The 20,759-nt window shown below is 40.0% G+C and overlaps 1 pseudogene; it reads left to right on the top strand.

Moving 5' to 3' along the window:
* LOC139711243 (uncharacterized) overlaps positions 1–20,759 on the top strand; it is a 94,890-nt pseudogene that overhangs the window by 30,849 nt on the left and 43,282 nt on the right.

The raw sequence follows: 20,759 nt of genomic DNA, 5'->3' as shown, positions 1-20,759 counted from the left end.
CAGCGAGACTATCGTTTCAGCGACAAGGGGCTAATGAACCACGGGAGTGGGTTGGTTGAACGATCGCGCAAATGAGCACGGTGACTTTTTACTTTCTCGGTCAATTTATTTCGAGTTCGAATTTTTGTGTCAATATCATTACCTTAGCATACGACAGGAAAAAAAAAAATAGATAAAAAAGACATAGGTGAGCTGAACCGCACAACTCTTTAATGGGTCGCCACAGTAATGACGTTCTGTCAAATGCTTATTACTTTCTTCTGTATGTAGTATTTTTTAAGGCATGTGGTGAATTGAATCATAATCCACCAGTCATATCCCATCAGTACTACCATGATAAAATTGTGCAGTGGAAGATGAAGATGATAATATGAATAATAGCCGTAATAATGAAATATTAATCAAAATGATTGCCACATCAGTAATAGTGTTTAAATGAAAAATAATAATAATGCATGTGGTAATTCATAACCACTTTTTAAAGGGTCTAGAGCACTGTTAAATTGTTCTTACTAATGTAGAGAACGCAGTTGCCAGGTGTCAAACTGAGAATGATGAAGAGGGTCCCAAGTCCAAGTCCTGCCCGGTGCATCGACCTAATTCCTTGAGCGATAACTGATAAGGATGGGAGAGGACTGTCTCTTACAGCGGTGCCAACGCGGAGAAGGCTACCTTGTTGGACCATGTTGTTATTTATATTACTATTAACCCTTAGAGTGCCACATTGCTTACCTATCCGAAAGTAAGTGTGTGGAATTTGTGCACATTTGACGCATTAGCACAGAAATGGTTAAAGTGCAAGCTAACGATTCCACCCTCTTTCACTCTGCTCTTGTTTGCCTAGGTGTGAGACAAGGCCCGGGCCTGGCTTTCTGACTCGCCGCTATAGATTCCACTCGGACCTCAGCTTCACCTTCTACCAGTTCTACTACTCGGACAACCAGTGCCAGACACCGGCTTACTCTTACCGAATCCGTGGTCGACTCACATTGGGAGGCTTGTCATGGAGTCTCGAAGGGGCAACCGAAGCCGTCTACGAACTCGACAAGGTCACTCTGACCGTCTTCCAAGACGGCTTCGCCAGGAGGTTGTCGGCGCAGATCAATGGGTCGTGTCCGGAGGTGATAGCGCAGGACGAACCGTTCGTATTATTCCGGTAGGTGGCGCCCTCGGTGTCATCATTATACTAGTAGTCTATACATTAGAACATCAAGGAGCGTACACAGAGGGAACACAGTTCAGGACTTCATCATAAGGTCATTTTAACACCTTATCTTAAGAACAATAGTTCTTTATTCTCATTATTGCAATATACTGTTTTGATTGGCCAATGACATTTTAGGCGATCTATCCTTCCTTTACTAACATATGGGAACATAAACTTACCTTGATTGCAGACTATTAAGCTCTGAAAGGCAACTTTATACTGGTCTCCCAAACATACACAAGGAACAGAATATGGAAATAAATTTTCATTAACGTTCAACCTTATTTATAGGAGGTCACATCAAACATGTTTGATGTTTTGCACGTCCAAGTGACGTCAGAATACACAAGCTATGATACACAGGTTTGGGGGATAATATACGCATATTTTTTATGCTCTTCACTCACTTAGATTTACAATGTCAAGGAAATAAAGCATTTCTTACCCGCCAGACACAAAACTTGAATTGCCGCTTCTAAATGACGGTGATTGTGAGTGTGCGTTTTCTGTCAGCAGTAGTCGAGACTACGTGGAAAAGAAAAAGTACTTCAGGAGCTATAAGGCCTACGATGGCAAAGGTTCCCAGAGAAATGATGACGTGAAAAGGAGGGATTCAGCATCAAAATTGATAACGATAGTGATGATTATAATGATGATAATGACAATGAAGATAATGAAGAGCATCTTCACCATCATAATCCTGATGTTCTCTTTAACCCAGGGCAGCCTCTTCAACGTAAGCACTGATCTCCCAGCGCCCAGAGAGCTTGGCTAAAGAAAATCAATGATTACCTTACTCTAAATTTTGTCAAGTACTTGCAGTTGGGTCAAGAAGGACAGTTGGGTCAAAAGGGACAAGTAGGGCCAGAGGAAATAGACGGGTCAACAATGAGATGCATCTTTCTTTTCTCTTGACACTGGCAGGAAGTACGTGGTGCTGGACAGCACGCGGGACGATCCCCCACTGGACTGTACCCCGGGTCTGGCTTTTACCATGCACGAGCTGCAGCTACTGCGGCAGGAAATCTTTGAGAGGAGGGACGATGACAGCGGGCTGACCCGGCGGAGCGAGAGACTGTTCCTCGGCGACGTCCACACCGACGTCGCTCAGATGATATACTACCGGCCGAAGGCCTATCAAATGCCCCTCAGGAAATTTGACGACGACAGTGAGGTGAGATTCGATGTCGCTTTGCATTTTTATTTTCAAACAATCCCATTTTTTTTTTCCATATGATACGCAAGGACGCATTCATCACTATAACCCTGATAGCACAAAGCAAGAAGTTGTTTTCAAGCTTGGAATATATTCCTTCATGAAAAATTCTACACCCTCCATCTTTCACTTGCAGTAGTCACCCACGCACGAACTTATTTCTCCATACAAGCATGTACTTCCATAATCAGCGTAAGCACCCACATGTGCGTAGTCAATACATATACATACACATAACGTTATGAATATAATTGACCAGTATTGAGATTTGAGTTATATTACAAGCAAATAAATATATTCATGTATCTAATCATTCCTATTTTCATTTTTCTATCAACATTTATCACTGATCTTCATCTATATGCGTCTATCATGTCAGTTACATGGCAAAAATTTGAAAATCATCATGATCTGATCACGGATCATAAGCTTATCAGTTTAAAACTCAACTGAGCATGGATCATGCTTGATCAACATTCAATCAAGTCGGCTCCTTCTTACATATTGCGTGTTGTTTATTGGTTTGGTTTGATTTGGTTTATTCCTGCATTTTCTTTCTCTAAATACAATAACAGATGAAAACAAAGTGATACAGAGTATACAAAAAAAGAGAGTATAACATACAAATCAATATAAGAAATGTCAATTTCATAACAACATCAGGCTGTAATAACATATGAATCAAAGCAACATGTTAAGGCATACTGTATTTATATTTGAACAAAGGAGAAATCAATACAGGGGACCGTCATCATAAGCAGAGCTTGACGTGCATGAGGTTTGTGTGTGTGTCTAATGTTCGTGTGTGTTTCTTCTTGTTTGTTAGTTTGCTCGTTCTGGTTTGTTTTAATAGCCAGGATTATTTCTTTGTTTGTTTACTTTTAATCCTTGATTACAAGGAAGATCAGGGAAAAAATCGGGACGAATTAAACGCCAAATGTATTATACGAAAAAAATAAACATTAATTCTATGTTCTATTTTCATCAAATGATCATGACATGGAAATGTATTATGTCCACAAGGAGTAATGGATCCACAATAGAACTGGTTCCCCAAGAGTGTCCGTTATCAAAAAAAAAAAAAAAAAAAAAGAGTCTCACAAGAAAGTCCAGGGGCGGATCCAGGAATTCTGTAAAGGGGGGCGTAACTATTATTTTTGGTGCCACTTCCGGGTTTCATTTCATTTTTTTCTTTTTATTTCTTTTGTTTTTAACGATAAAAAAAGGGGGCGTGCGCCTCTTGCGCCCCCCTCTGGATCCGCCACTGGAGTCTTTTGATTTCTCAAACTGCAACCGTAACCACCATATCCCGCATCGTGTCATTGTGTTTGTTTGTTTGTTTGTTTGTTTGTTTGTTTGTTTGTATGTCTGTCTGTCTGTCTGTCTGTTTCTTTGCTCTCTCTCTCTGATTGTGGTATTTTCTTTATTTTTCATTTCTCTAACAGGAGATGGGGATGAGTGGCTTTGTAAATTTGCAGTATTCTGATCTTCGTATTTGCCATATATGCCGCTGCTTTCCTCATAATTCACAGAGAATGGACAGAAATAATTCGTGCAGAAGTCTTTTTACGAGGATTCTGACGCCTCGCGGTCGACGAGTAGTATGATCGTGACCATACGCTTGAGGATGGTCGTATGAATTTCTAATCCCGGCTCTTCTCTTCAACTCTTCAACACCACTCCATATTTTTTTTTTACCGAAAAAAAAAAAGAAATACATTTTTTTTTTGTTCTGTTCCACTGACTTTTCGCCGAGGGCTTATCCAGTTGCACACTAGACTCCCCTTGCCATACGTGCCTTCCATGTTAATGAGATGTAATTCAAACCGGCGTGTTCAGACGAGATTTGTGCGACTTCAGCAGTGGAGATTAAGCCTCAGTATGACGAGATATCATGTGAAGGAAAGTGGGTGATTCGTGTTTGCGGTCGCATTCTCGAGTATTGTTTTGAGCAATATCATAGCTTAATCACAAAATATAGACGATGGCTTTTCAATGGACAAAATACATCCCTTAACATATACCCAGATGAATATCCGGTCAGTCTGTAGGAACCAGGGTTCATCACAGTGTCACCTATGCAAAAACAAGACGAGGTTGGTCAATATCCTTTTTTTTTTCTTGTATCCCGACTAATATCGAAACGCATACATACATATATACGTGCGACTACGCTCAGCGCGATACAGCCAAACATTGCTCCGCGTTCAATATCAGCCTCAAATAAAAAATCTTTCTTTTTGCAGCTGCATTGTGTCCAGAAATAAGAGAATTGATTGAAATTACTTTAAATCACGCATTTCTCCAAACGCATGTGCACTGGTGTGTTGTTGTTATTTTTGTTGATGATGATGATGATGATGATGTTGTTGTCGTTGTTGTCGTTGTTGTGGATGATGGTGATCTTTCCGAAAAGGGTTACACTTGTCTTTTTGTTTAATCCATTTTCTTCATCACGCATTCATTAAGATTTGGTATCATATAATATGAATTTATCATTGCTCTCAAATACCAGTATATCTCTATTTTCTCCTTTTTTTCGGTCAGGTTGGAATAGAAGACAGTGCGATGCATTGAATGTAAGTGGATGGATTGTACGGAAACTTACACGGTATGCCTCAATTAAAACTCACACTCACTATGCTGTAAACGACCCGATAAGAATCACAGTTCCGTCTATCCAGGGAATAACGCTACTGACCACAAAATGTGCACGAGAGATCTCATCGGAGCATGCGTGTTAAGTTACGCTGCCTCGCGATATCTTGCTCGGCATACGATATGTATTTTTGACACGCATCTGACTCCACAGTCACGAGGGAGATTCGAACATATGCCCAGTGAAACACCGTCCCATCTGAACACACGGTCTAATAATTCTCACCTTTCTCTGAAACACTACCGCACGACAAGTTCACTGCTAAATACGCATATTTAATTACACGTGGCTATCATTCTGTTTGCCAAATATCGCCCAAGGTTGAGGGGGAAGAGAGGAGGGAGCGCGTAGAAGTCACCCAGTTTGAATTTGCCCCTCCTGCCTCCGTATCCGTTTCATCGAAAGTCCCCCTTGTGGTAATGTCTTTGAAATTGGAAGAAAGGGGTGAAGGGATGGGGAGGGGGAGGGTGTCCAAGGAGTTCCGAAGAACTGAAGTTGTTCGTAAACCCATTTCTCATTTACACCAATCCAATCTTGGACCAAAAGGATTAAGGTGTCATAACAGCCAAAAGGGACGAACCTTTGATGAATGCCGTTGATGGTAATTGCGGATGGGAAACTCTTTGTTGAATTCTGCAGGGCTACTATAATATTCACAGACACAACTGCTTTTAATGCGTCTGTTTATCTGTTGATTCATCATCGTGATTCCCTGACAAATGAAGCATTTGCTTTCATAAATAATGCTGCGATTTTTCCCCGACGCTGCGGTCGCATTAACAAAAATGATACGTCATTTTTCGTCGTTCCCACCAATGATCCTTTGCTTACCTACTAGACGAGATTTCCCCCCCCCCCCTTCTTTTTTTTCTCTCTCTCTCGTAACTTTCTCTCGAACGCACAGCTGAGCTCATCTTTTCCTGACTAACAGTGATCACAGTGCGAGAGACATTTTGTTGTGGTATTGGCCTGGTCTGCAGAAGGCCATGATTAAAGGAGAGAAAAAAAAATTAGAGAAAGAAAAAAAAAAGTGTGAGAGAAATGAATCGAGAGAGAGAGAGAGAGAGGAAGAGAGAGAGATAGAAGAAAGAAGGGATATGATGCTTCTTTTACGCTTTAACTGCCCAAAGCCACTATTTACCATTTTTATGCAGATGAAAAAAAAAACAGTTTTGATGCTTCAAAGTAGATCTAAAATGTGAGTTACAGATAGGAACAACCAATGTAAAAGTAGTAATCACTACAATCAATGTTAAATAATTATTGTAAAGCATACAAGATATGCACAATAGTTTTATTAAAATCGTTTCTACAGTAAATCATCTGCATTTATGGTTACTTGAAGAAAAAAAAATAGTGATATCTCTTTATTTTTGCGGTTTTATTGCCAAATTTTTCTATGGAAAAATATTTTGTGATACAAATGAACTATATACATGCATTGGTAAATGTTGATTACTGTTACGAGTAAGTTAGGATAAAATAGTCTTTTTCCGTTACATGTGTACCTTTGACCTTTGACATTTTGAATTAGGAAAACGTGTAATTATTCGGTAGTCTTCGTGAAAGGCAGCTGTACTTTTTGCACATTGTTGGAAGAACGCGTCGAAACTAATGTCACATTTATTTTCTGTTTACATAGCTTTTTAATTCTTACAGAGTCATGCCGATGTAACTTAAGCTCTAGAATAGACATACAATGGTATAATTTTCTAGTCGGTATATCATTTCATACGTATCATTGTAAATCTGTGGATACTACTCAGGCCTACTTAACCTAATAACAGCACAAACTACATGCACCGCTGTGTTCAAAATGTTACTATACCTCACTTGCCAGAATCAACGATCACAGGATCCAGAAGCAAGCGATTGGGCAGGTGGTGGTAGATAGGTCGCCAAATAGATGAGCACCCTCGCACCATCTCAGAAGCTTCAAGTGTCAATTGCACCCCCCCCCCCCTCCCCAGTTGAGTGCTAGTATTGATCATGTTCTCTGTGAATAATACTTCGTGTCCGCAGAAATTCGCGTATGCTGGATAGCTCTCAACAAGAGGTTGTCACTGAGGTGTATTCCACTTCCCATTTCATAACTTATTTCATAAATATAATTTGAGATGTTTAAGAGTAGGATTCAAATTACTTCTGGATCCTGCGAGAGCACTTTATCCGTGATTATCAAAGAAGACTCCTCTAACACGTTTTTGTTTTTTGTTTTTTACTCGCAAGTGTATCTTTTCCCGTAGTAAAATAGCTAATACTATATAAGCAATCAATAACTAGGTTACTCGAAAGCACACATCCGTGTGTATATTGTGTGTGTATGTAAGGGTGTATGTGTTTGTGTGCGTTTGTGCGTGTGTGCGTGTGCTTGTGTGTCTATCTGTCCGTATGTTTTGTTTGCAGTAATCGAAAGGAAGAGATGAAAACGGATGACGGCTGTCACCTCCTGCCGTGATGGAGCGGCAGGGTCATCTCTCCACCAATACGGGCGGAAGCCCAGACCACTTGGATGACTCAAGTGTTTTCATTGTCCGCTTCCTCCGGGCGAACTTTCGCTGGAGAACTGGGGAAGAGAAGCCATCGACTTTACCGACCCCTTGGTCAGATGGGTTATAGAGGGAGCTAGGAGCGGTGCTTATTAATATTTTGACAATGTCTTTCCTCCCCCTTCTATATTCCACACCCTGGGAGAACAATCATCATCATCCATCTGGTGGCGGAGACTGGTAACGGTTGCCAAGGCAACAGACTCTTCATCATCCTCGTGGTTCTAGGAGCAACCATCGTCCTCATCGGATGAATCCTATTTTGTTATTTATACACAAGAATCATATTGTTTGTCTTTCATAAAACTAGTGCAAAGAAAATTAATGAAATCTACAGAAGAGAAGAATTAATTTCAGGGTCTCTTGTTCAAACGGAGTGCATCAGCACAGTCGATGCACTTTCTTCTCAGGTTGCTGATTGCAAAGTAGAAGGAGAAAGGCACGAATGCAGTGAGTCAGGGAGAGGATGCGTGTTGCAGATTTCATTCATGTTTGTTGATGCAGTCCATTATAAAGGTACTTGGGGACATTCGATATTCTAGAAATGAGTTCTGGCGAGATTAATGTTTTACCTCATTGAATACTCATTGTCTGTCGTTTAATGCGACCATTCATGAATGAAACAACAACATATAGGGGAGAAATTAGAAGACAAATAATGGCATGAAAAACTGCAGATTTTTCTAAGTAAAGTCAATAAACTCCCACCGTTGCCATGGGTGTGTCGTGATAAACAGTGTATGCTTTTCACTTGCGAAGTTGCGCTTCAATAAACCCGTTTCAGTTGATTTAATCGCAAGACTGCGATAACGGAAAATGTTATCCCATTCACTTATTTGTTTGATGAGTGTTTTTTTTTTCTCTTACCATCCATCATCGAATTATAAGATGCAGACCTCACAACAATTTGAATTTTTCTATGGACATCGCTTTCAATGACCACTTCATTACTTTACAATGATCGATTGGTTAGTCAGCCACGCGTTTAATCCGAATCGACCAATCGCTGACCAGAACGTTTGTGGTTTCTGATGACGATTACAATATTCAAAAGTTACGGAGTCGGAAAGTCCTAAGTGAGTCACCTTGGCTCGGGTTGAGTTATAAAAAGAGGGATATTCAAGCTGATCGAGCGGAGAGAAAGAAAAAAAAATAAGGCAACTAACACATCTCGGTGTCCAGTTTATACTCTGAGAGAACAAAATCTAAGATGAATCTTCTTCTATATAGGGCTATATCGTCACTATCTTTTACTTTCACTAAGTTGTGAGATACGGTTCATGCCACATATTTCTCATTCATGGGGCTTTTTATACCATTGATTTTTAGAATCATCGGTTGCTTTGGGAGTGTGATATTATACCAGACATACTTTAAAAATGATTTAGTTCATGTTTTCACCAAAGAGCAAAAAACAAACAAACAAACAAAGAAACAGGAGAGAAAGATGTGTATGGAATTAAGCGTAGTTTGGCTCGAGCACTGATTGCATGCTTCACTTCTTTGTTCGCCAGCTACTTTGTACATTATTCACGCCTCTCTGAACGTTTTGGATGGCCATTTTTCCCTCTCACATCCCATGATGCCCGGAATCCATTCCATTCCTATCCAGGGGACGTCGCGTATACGTCACAAGGAGAAGAATTTCAGTCGCGTGGATTACCACTCATGGTATTGTTATGGTATACGTATATAGCTTTGAAAACAACCAACATCGCCACCTCCAGCAACAACATCGCAACTAAGATTATAAGACTGTTTCTCTTGCCCACGGTGAGAGAGTACGTACAATTTTTCTGGAGCAAAATTTGGCGGGAAAAAATGTATATGCATCAGTCTTGAATGTACATGACTTAAATTCGCGCGGCTATATTTGCTTTGCTCCTCAGGAAAAGTCAGAAGCGATTTGTATACTGCTTGTATGCTGCTTGAATTTTCCTGTACATAAGAATAATGATTTTTGTTTTGTTATGTGGAGCACTTGTATCGAATAGTTTTCTGTGATCATACGTCCTTTTGACATGTTTGATAATATATATTTTACTGCTCCAACCCGTGGAGGTATTGTAGTGAAACATATTTACACACAACTGGCTATACATTTTACCTAGACGCACATATACGCGTAACTGTAAGCAGAACGTAATAGCATACTCGAGACGAAAAGATCTTTGTTACTAGTTTGTTTCGAATTTTGCACAGCAGCTCGCATATTAAAAAAGTCAATGACGTATGGGCATGTTTTATGACGTATGTATTCATTTTCTAACTTAATCAAAGACCTGTACGTTTAAATAAAAATTAGATAACTACTTCAATTAAACATAAGATCTCCTCTTATTTACTTTTCTGCTTTTTTTTTTGGGGGGGGGGGCACTTGTTGGGGGTAGTTATGTGCTGAATTCATATCCTGGAAACTAATCTAGAATGCAAGTCTTCATTTGCTATCTGATCGATTTCCTAGATCGGTGTGTCTCTCCATGCGTGGATTTCCCCGTTTTCACAAAACTTTGTGATGCTGCGTGTCCGATTTTCCATGCGGTTCGCTGCGTCCGACGACGAAATTTATACGAACCCACTGAAGCAAGAGACACAGAAGGAAAGATATACAGTGAAGCAAAGATATGCAAGGAGAGAAAGATATACAGGGAGAGAAAGATATACAGAGAGAGAAAAATATACAGGGAGAGAAAGATACACACAGATAAAAATAACAGGGAGGGAAACATATAAAGAGAGAGAAAGATATACAGGAAGGGAAAGATGTACAGGGCGAGAAAAAATATCCAGGAAGAGAGAGATATATACAGGGATAGAAAGATATTCAGGGAGTGAAAGATATAGAGTAAGAGAAAGATATACGGGGAGAGAAAGATAAACACACAGAGAAATTATACAGAGAGAGAGAAAGATATATAGGAAGAGAAAGGTATACAGGGAGAGAAATATATACAGGGGAAAAATATATATACAGAGAGAGAGAAAGATATGATAGAAAGAGAAAGGTATACAGGGAGAGAAAGATATACAGGGAGAAAAAAAAATATACAGAGAGAGAAGGGTAGAAGAAGAAATGAGAGAGCCCAAAAGACAGAGGTATACAAAACTAGAGATCTCCGACAAATCAAACATTTTAACCGACGGTGGCGTGCACCTGCCACGGAGAATTCATGTCGCGGTTCTGTTTTTTTTTGCGTGTGTGTACTCATAATGAACAACTCGAGTGAATATTATCATTATATTAATCGTCAGAACTTTGAAATTCGAAAATTATTGATATTTTCAATGCTCACAGTTGTTTGTGGACAACAAAGCGAGAAAGAGAGAAAGATAAATGTCATTTGCGCTGCAAGAAAAAGAGAAATCTTTGTATACTCTGCAACTGTTGACACTATTAAAGCATTCTCTCATATCTCTTTATAGAAAAGAGAGCGGTGCTCAGCAGCTGTAATCCTGTGCTTATGTTGTCTACAAATCAATGACAACTCAGTAGGCCCTACTGAATACATTCACATAGATTCGTTCACAGCCATTACTTAAAATGATATGCGATCTAATGGCAACAGTTCCAAACTACACCCATGTTTCTGTTTTTTGTTGTTGTTGTTGTTGTTGTTGTTTTGTGTGTGTATGTGTTTTTTTTTTTTTAATGATGCCCCTGCTTGGTTTCTGGAAAGGGGTGGTGGATAGGCGCGTCTTTATTTGACGTTCTCTTTCTTTTAAAACTTCGCCTATCCCTTTTGAAAACGTCATGAAACTTTGCATGGTTAAAGAATAATGTCTCCCGACATCCTGCATGAAATCTATGTAAGATTATATGTATGATATGTAATATATGTAAGATTTACAAACAAACAAACAAACAAACAAACAAAAACACCATGTCACACGAGAATACGCTCCCCATTTGTACCGAAAACAACGGTGGGAATTTTTCGGGGTCCGAATAAATTCACTGAAAATCTGTAGGATTGTTTTCCCCTCCATCATAAAAAAAAAAAGCTGCCAGCTCTGTCATTCTGAGAAAAGGTCTGAATTACCTACCTCTACTATATACCAGCTTATGAAAGGAATCTTATTTTCAGGTTTGCGAAAGGGACACACGAAATTTAACGGAGGGCGCCCACAATTTTGTAAAGTTTTACTAAATAAGCTAATCGGCGTTCAGTGAAGAATTTCTTGTATTTTTTCTCACTCGTACATATTATACCCATAATTACCGGGGTCATCCCACGAGACCGACACCCACGAGTCATATGGTCCACGAGACCGACATCTTTAATATAGGTCCATGAGTCATACAGCCCATGAGTTATACGGCTCACGAGTATACAAAATACAGCCCATGAGTTCGACACTACATACAAAAGGCTCACGAGGCCGACACTAAGCAAAGAAAGCCCACGAGACCGACACTACACAATAAAGGCTCGCGAGACCGACAGTACGGAAAAGAGGCTCACGAGACCGACACTGGGCAAAGAAAGCCCTCGAGGCCGACACTAGGTAAAGAAGGCTCACAAGACCGACACTAGGCAAAGAAAGCCCACGAGACCGACACTAGACAAAGAAGGCTCACGAGACCGACAAGATGAACAGCGCCATCTACATGTCAGTTACAAATATGTACCTGTACATGGTGTTCCATTAAGAGGAAAATTACATACTGGCGGGTGCAATTTCGTCACGCTGTCGAGCGAGAAATCGTAACCAATTGAACAGTACCATCTACATATCAACGACATTAAGTATGTGTTTCTACACGTGTGGCTTTTAGGGGGCAGTTCTGTCACTCTACGGGGTGAGACATTGTTGCCAATTTTTCTTTTTTTTTTAAGTCAAATTGTCCTCTTATGGGACCCCCCCCCCCAAAAAAAAAAGTAGGCCTATGAAAAAGATGATAATAATAATGATGATGTGTGGTTTGATTTTAGATGCCATCATGCTATTTTTTAATAGGCTTTCCTAATTATCAGCTAGACGGTGGACAGGATCTAAGACTTTTTTTCGCCCTTTTCTTTCTCGCTTTACAAGTTAAGTAATGGTTAAGCCTTATTAGATATCCTATCCGCCTGCTTATACCCGCCTGCTTAGAGTCATACATTTGTGATTTTTCTGTAACTATAATATATGAAATTCCACGGATGAAACGTTTTATATCGCAGCGGATCACCTTGATTTGTAGCATGTCTTTGTAAAATAATTCTCAAAACCGTACATTTTTTCTTGAAATAGAATAGTTGTTTTCATGGGCGCATCTTCTTTTTCCGAATTCTTAACGCTACCATAATAGACGATAACATTATTTTCTGTGAATTTATACTATATCAACACCTTCGCAGATGACTACCCCCCCCCCCCCTTATCATGTAAAGCATGTGTATACTGGAACATTGAACATTTTGTGAATTTTTTTTTTGTAGTGAACTTCATTTCATACCTGGGTATTTCTAGTTGGTTGATCTGAATGTCCACATTATTTTATATTCCTTTTAGTAGGTGTATACCGCTATGGGCTTTGAGGAAAGGGAAACAACGGTGTTTGGGCATTTTCGAAATTAATGTTGAAACTCTCATGCACTTTACCTGAATTTTGTTTATTTTTTCACAAGCACTCACATACACAAACACAATCAAAGATCTTGAAGCGTCAAGGAGGTGAAGGAAGGCAATTGACGGGGTAATACCCGAGCAACTCTCCTTTTCCATCTCGTATATCTTCCTTATGTCATTATTTGGACACCTTATACCATTAAGTGGCCTATAGGTGGCGCTGTTCATTCTGTCGGTCTCGTGGGGCTTCTTTGCTTACTGTCGGTCTCGTGAGCCTCTTTTGCCTAGTGTCGGTCTCGTGAGCCTCTTTCGCCTAGTGTCGGTTTCGTGAGCCTTTTAAGCATAGTGTCGGTCTCCTGGGCTTTCTTTGCTTTAGTGTCGGTCTCGTGAGCCTTTTGTGCGTAATGTCGAACTCATGGGCTGTATAACTCGTGGGCTTATTTTACTTGATGTCGAACTCATGAGCTTAATTTACTCAGTGTCGAACTCGTGGGCTGTATAACTAGTGGGCTGTATGACTTGTGAGCTGTATGACTCGTGGACTGTATGACTTGAGAGCTGTATGACTTGTGGGCGGTATGACTCGTGTGTGTCGGTCTCGTGACGTGCACCCTAATTACCTTGCCCTTTTTTTCCAATACACACAACCAGCTCCGTTAGAAATAATGATAATAATAAAGTTTTGATCTTTTTCTACCTTTTATTTTCTTTGAATATGCAAAGGTTTAGCTTCATGTTGACTGCATGATTGATAAATGAAATGTTACAATAAACATCAATCGAATTTTGTGGTATATTTCCACCATTTAAAGAGTCTTTCAATATTCTGCCGAACAACTTTTACCATCCAAATCATTTGGAGCACCTGGAGCATTATATTATGATATTCACATGAGATCATCATGCATATACACAGACATGATCTATTGTATATTCACGTGGAATGTTTTACACTGCATAAATCATGTAAATAAAAGAAACAAATGAGAATACAGAAAGGAACAGGAACATCGGGCTCCAAGTCCTGTTGAATTTGTTAAAACAATCGTTATACATAAGGTCAATTCGTGATATCATCATGTACTAAGTTGCATCTAAAGAAGAAATGCGTATATGGTGCCAAATAGGTCGAAACATCAGTGTGATTACATCTCTACCTATGTAGCTGTGTGAGACATTAAGCCTTCTCCTCCCGTCAACCCCTCCCCGCGTCCCCTTCACGTCTGAATGGATGCCTTGCTCGTGACTTTGAATCAAGTCGGCCTGCTTTTTTTTCTAAATCCCAGCAGGTGAGCGGCATTTCGTGATAAAATGAGATGGATCATTTCGTCCGATTAGATCGACACTCGACATTGAAGTTGAGACCTGCAATATTTGTTCTTGCGCAGAAAAGAGAGAGAGAGAGAAATAGAAAATGATATGTTCATGCAAATTCAAGACTTTACCCTTCAAAACAAGTCTATTGAAAAGATGGATGGCGGGAGAATTCTTTGATCTCAAAGGATTTTTTTTGTAGTTGGTCGACTGTGAGCCTACTAAAAGGGGCAGAAAATGGTTTTTATTTAGAGGAGACAACGCGAAGTCGATTATAGTGTCAATGAACCATAAAATTATACTCGAGCGGGCGATTATCGTGAACACCCATTAATCAAATGAATGATGCTATTCAAACACAGCAATTGGGACTCTTTTCATGATCTATGATAGACCCTAGCATTTGCGATGATTTGTTCTCCTGGAAAGGCCAAATATGGGCTAATCCAAGCTTTCGTTTGCTTAGCCACAACAGTCGAGATAATGATATTACAGAATTATACCTCCGTGGGATTATGCACAATATAAGCGAGTCTGTCGGTGCGTGCTTGCTGGGTATGGGCGGCGAAGAACAAAAGAGACACCGCCACCGGTACGTGGGACTGAAGGCAAATAACCGTCTGCCGCCCGAGGCTGGTTTTGGTCCAAAATCGGATTAAAATTAATCTGCATTCCCCGTAAACGCGTTTCATTGTCGGATGATAAGTTCATAGAATGTGCGGTAGACGAACGAATGTCTGGGGCTAGCACTGTCTCCGTCTGTGGAAGTATTAATGTTAGATTCCTTTCTAACTGCCGAGTGGGGAGCGCAGCAGTAAACTTGGGTCTCAAGTTCGCGCTCGAAGGTGCACCTGCACATATTAACAAAGCGCATTACCGCGTTGATTGCATCTTTTCTCAACCATAGATATCCAATACGATAGTTCAGTACGGCACCACAAACGCCATCCTTTAGGAAGTTTGCAAAGGGGTGAAGTACAAATAGCAACGATTACTGCAAACATTTAGTGGCTCATAACTTCATAATTCCCATGTTGTTAGAAATGGCAAGTGCAGTTGGGAAAATGACTGTGCTAATATTCGGATTGATCGGTCCCAAGGCCTAATCACTTACCCGCACCCTGTGTCACTATGTTTAATGTTCTTTCTTGTCAGAAAAGCATTGCTTTTAAGAGTAATTGCATAGAGGTGTAACAAAGGTAAATAGGACCCTGGGGCCACTGATTATCACTCTGAGGACACTATAAAAGACTGCCCCCCCCCCCCCTTCTTCATCAATTATGTGTTTTCTGGTTACTGAATAGATTATGTTGAAAAAATGGGATAAGCAAGTTTGGAATTCATTCATACTGCTGATTATACGTTTGACATTCCCCCTCCTCCTCCTTCTCCTCCTCCTCCTCCCCCCCCCCCCCCCCTCTCTCTCTCTCTCTCTCTCTCTCTTTCTTTCTCTCCCCCTCCTTCTCTCTCTCCCTTTCTCTCTTCTCTCCCCATGTATATCCATCAAGTTATTCATCCATCCATTTTTATCCATTCATCCATCCATCCATCCATCCATCCATTCATTCATCCATCCATCCATCCATCCATCCATCCATTCATTCATCTATCTATATCTCATCGTTCTCATCGCCATGCTTCCGGGTTTCAGCTCGTTGAAAGTCATTGCATGATGTACATGATTGTTAAGTTTATCAGAGCCCATTTTTATCTTCTACTCTATCAAATAATGATCGCGGGGAACCCCGCAGAGAACTCACAAACGTTGGTATATACAAAAGCGTTGGTGTTTATATGATTCTGTCGGACTGAGGAAAAGTTTCCAAAGTCGCCAGGTGCTAGATTCCGGTTATGTATACACGTATAGGAGTTGGTGGATTGTCGTTCACGGAAAAGCGTGGGCGACGCGATTGCCTGTTGACCTGGTGAAAGTAATAAAAAAATGAGAAACAGAAAAAATTCTCTTCAGAAGCAGCTGCATCCTATCTACCAATAGGAGTACGAATGAAAAGAACGAAAAATGAGAAAAATGAAATAGAAATGAAATTAGATTGAATATTGAAAATAAGTCACCTTCCACGATCGTATTCAGCGTGTTTCTTGGATTGATTTTTCATCTATATACGTTTGATATAGGACGGCAAGCTGCATTCATTAAAAAAAATCGATATTTCTTTACAATTTTTCCTTGCGATCTTTTGCGAGAATAGCGGCGGGAATTACCTTGGGAAGGTTGTCAAAGTCACATTCAATGAGGGTAGCATTCATCAAGTAGGTCCTAAAAGTGGTTTGTTTTTTTTTCTTTTCTATGATTTCATATGCTCATTTTTTTATTACTTGGTAACATTTTTTTTTAATCTGTGTGCACGGACACGCTGAATGAAGGACAGCCATGACTTAATCTTGTACAGTGCTGAAATAAAATGAATGAATGAATGAATGAATGAATGAATGAATGAATGAATGAATGAATAAATAAATAAATAAATAAATAAACAAATAAATGTTAGACTTTTACCATGCTGTGTGGAAAGGATTTCTCATCGCTTGTGATAAAAGACTGAACCTCATATACCCGTCAAACGTTTAAAATGCTCACAATGACTTTGTGAGCAACTATCACCATGTTTCAGACAATTCTGAGCATTTCGAAAAGCCGAGTACGTCCGTCATTGTCCGTCCGTTTCTGCGGGCCCAGCGCCTACGCAAAATCAAAATGTCGTTTTCACTCGATTTTGGATTTCTGATAGAACCAGTATAGCAATAGCCATTAATTTTTCGTCATCCTAGACTTTAATATAACAAGATAGAGCTTGTGCGTCAAAGTTTTAAAAATCGCGCAAATGCCTTTGTGCACAATATAATGTAATGTAAAGCGTTTTTTAAGCAGCCATATGGCTCCTCAAAAAGGCGAAAGACATCTTAATTGCTCGTTCCAAAGCATCATGAGATGTAAATATGATTTTATGCATCTTAAAGTCGTACATTGATTATAATGACGTCATCTGAATTTTGAAATAGTCGGAATTAAACATATGACCTCATGCTGTTCAATAATTATCTTACTGTACAGTGCTGTATCTCGATATTCAGGTTATGCGCGATTTTATGTTTTCACTGACTTCCAATACGTTGTAGTACACAGTTTTCTCATTAATATCTCGATTTTTTCCCCATTTTGACGTAGTAATTAATCATGGTGAAAACTTCAAATTTAGGCGACATGTCCAAATTTCCCATTTTGCCTGAGACATCATTTGAATTTGTTCAAATAAAAATCCTCTTGCCGCATTTACAGCTGGGTTTGAATCTCAGTTCCATTGTTTTGTTTTGTGCTTTTTTTTTAAACCGAAGCCGATACCTTTGATTACGCCACATTTTACACATTTGACACACTATATAATGAAATGAAATGAAATGAAATGAAATGAAATGAAAGGAAAGGAAATGAAATGAAATAGATTGAAATGAAACAATTGGGCTCTTTGAAGCCCAGTTAGATAGACAACAAGAATATTTTCATTTATTTCTTGACCTACATCGGGGCCCACTATTTCAATGGAATATGTTTTGATCTTTTTTTTTACCTCAATTTAGCAAGAGCATGACATGTTGACATGAACAACTTGAATAAAACAGGATACTGATGGATTATAATACCCACACACATCCACACGCGAGAACACGCCATTTCAGTTTACTTTGTGTCTCAGGAACAGTTTGTCCAAAATGTGATCAAATTTTGTGTACATAATGCATCTAGAACTTGACCAGACAAGTATATTTCAAGATATATCATGTTGAAGTTCGAAGACGTAATGATTAGGTCAATAAGCGTGGTCCCGCAACTGTTCGTTCGCTCCAAATGATGAAAGCTGATCACGCGCGATCAGCTTTCATCATTCATGAAACTTGTCCATCTGCACAGAGGAGAGGAGGGGGAAGAGAATCAGAATTAGACGGTGCAAATCTTATTGATATTCAGAATTATAGAGATGAAGATTGGCGAGACGAAACGGAGTCTCACTTATTAGGGGATAATCGGAGAGTGTCGCGTTGAACCACAGCTATGACTCTCACAGCATTCGCTTGATATACATGCGTCCTGGTTTCTCCTTCACTCATTTGAACTGTTTGTTTCTTCAAAGAGGGAATTGAATTAAGGACTCAGATAAAGTTTTGAATAGTTTATTATCAGATAGACAATTTATTGATAGACAAAGCTCAAGTGATCATTGAATCTGGAAGTGACATCGGACCAATGAACACCAAATTTCCCATCATTATAAGGAGAAAGATAGGGAGAGAGAAAGAGGGAGAGTGAGGGGAGAGGGAGAGGCTGGTCTAGCAAAAGTTTTGTGTTCCCACAACAACACCCTTTGTCTAAGATTGGAAACGTGCAATTTCGATGCTAATCAGTATTCACTCAATTCTCCCTTTGTCAGTGTTGGATGGTCTCCAAAAGAGAAGGTTCTGTTAGTGTGAGATGGTAAAAAAGCAGGGAATTCTGCCACTTTGAGACAAACAAGGCTTCATCCGTCTCTTCGTCATTGTGAATAAACTTCTACCAAATAATCTCGCTGTATAATCACTCTCGAGGGATCGACAAGAAATGAAAAATGACAACAGAATATCACACTCCATTTGGGAGACAAGTTGTCTTCAAAACGTCTGGAAACATCTGGAAAAAGAAAAGACGTTATTGACAACCAGCTTGCGAACATTTCTTCGCGAATTGCATAATTACTCTACTTTTATGAAGCAGTCATTTGCTAGTGTCATCACTGGTGACGAAAAGAAAATGGGGTCGCCAGTCATCTAGACCAGATGCTAATTGGTATTATTTTTACCCCCTGGCGTTTCTCAACAAACACACACTACTCCACACAGACACGGACACACACATACACACACACACACACACACACACACACACACACACACACACACACACACACACACACACACACACACACACACACGCCATCACACACACACCATCACACACTCACACCATCACACACCACATAAGCGCACACACACAAAAAACTCAGAGAAAACTGGGTCAATGTCCGAATTGTAGCATCTGTCGCAATTCCTCCAAACGGAAGAGACTCTGTGGCGTTAAAGTCAGTCACGCAATAAATCACAAGAAAATGAGAAGATGTAGAATGACAAATAATCTAAGCTTGACTGCATTAACCTTTTAACCCTTCACTGCAATGCCCAGTAGTGTCGTTATAGATAGTCGCATTGTCGTATTTAGCAGAAAAATGGTGGAAGACAAAAACGTGTATATAATATGCCATCACGATTTCAGGGCCTTTTGCTTTCCATCAGTTGGGTGAGATTATGGTATGTCGATAAACATGGTTTATGTATAACTTATAGTTTTATGCGTGGTATTATACACGTAGATAGATAGATAGATAGATACAGACAGCTGTAATTCAGAGAAAATGAGCGTGTTCCAAGGCAGAATGTAGAAAGCGTGTTTTTGTCACCCTGTCCGAGCATTAAGTGGCGATCGTGCCTCTAAAATCAAAATTCTTGCGAAACTGACAAAACCAAATGAAAAATTAAAACAAAAAATGATATTCGATCCCGACGAGCGAGTAGATTCCTGAGACATTCGATAGCCCCCATGTTCCCCTTCCACGTCCCAGTCCTGGTATAAAAGCGCGAATGGGGAACAACTAACGGAACAAAACGTGTCTCACTGCCTTGGAGGAGGGGAACCCTTCCCCATTAGTGATGCCCCCGTGCTCGTTCGCCAACTTGCGACTCGCATCCGTTACTCCGAAACTGGGACTGGTGTCTAGGATTTCATTACGCCCTCATTGTCCGTGTCTCCGATGTAAATGCGTCCAAGTGGTTATCAGCACCGGTTCTTTGTCTGGTCCCCTTATTTCCCGCGGGACGAAAAGGAACCGGGGTTTTATTACTGCCCCCACCTCAAGATTACCCGCTTTCATTTCAAGAGTTATCACACATACCTTTATAAGAGGGACTGTTGTTAAGAACTATACACATATGCATGAGAGGACTTCAGAGAGAAGCATAAATGTGCCGTGGTGTTGATTGAGAAACTTTTTGGCGTCTGCTGAACGTATGACTGTAATGTCTTGATTGACATTCCATATCCATGCATTATTCATGGGATCCTTTCAAGGCACGACACAAGGTGTATCTATACTCTGCTTCCCTCTTTCAGCTCCGCAGCTTCAAGTTTCTCCTGAGTTTAGCCAAACACAAAACATT

The sequence above is a fragment of the Diadema antillarum genome, unplaced genomic scaffold (assembly GCF_040938485.1).
Source record: "Diadema antillarum isolate AM-2024a unplaced genomic scaffold, OU_Dant_1.0 seq00001629_RagTag, whole genome shotgun sequence".
In the NCBI taxonomy this organism is placed as follows: domain Eukaryota; kingdom Metazoa; phylum Echinodermata; class Echinoidea; order Diadematoida; family Diadematidae; genus Diadema; species Diadema antillarum.
Note: the sequence above shows the minus strand (reverse complement) of the source record. Positions and strands in the feature narration are given on the sequence as shown.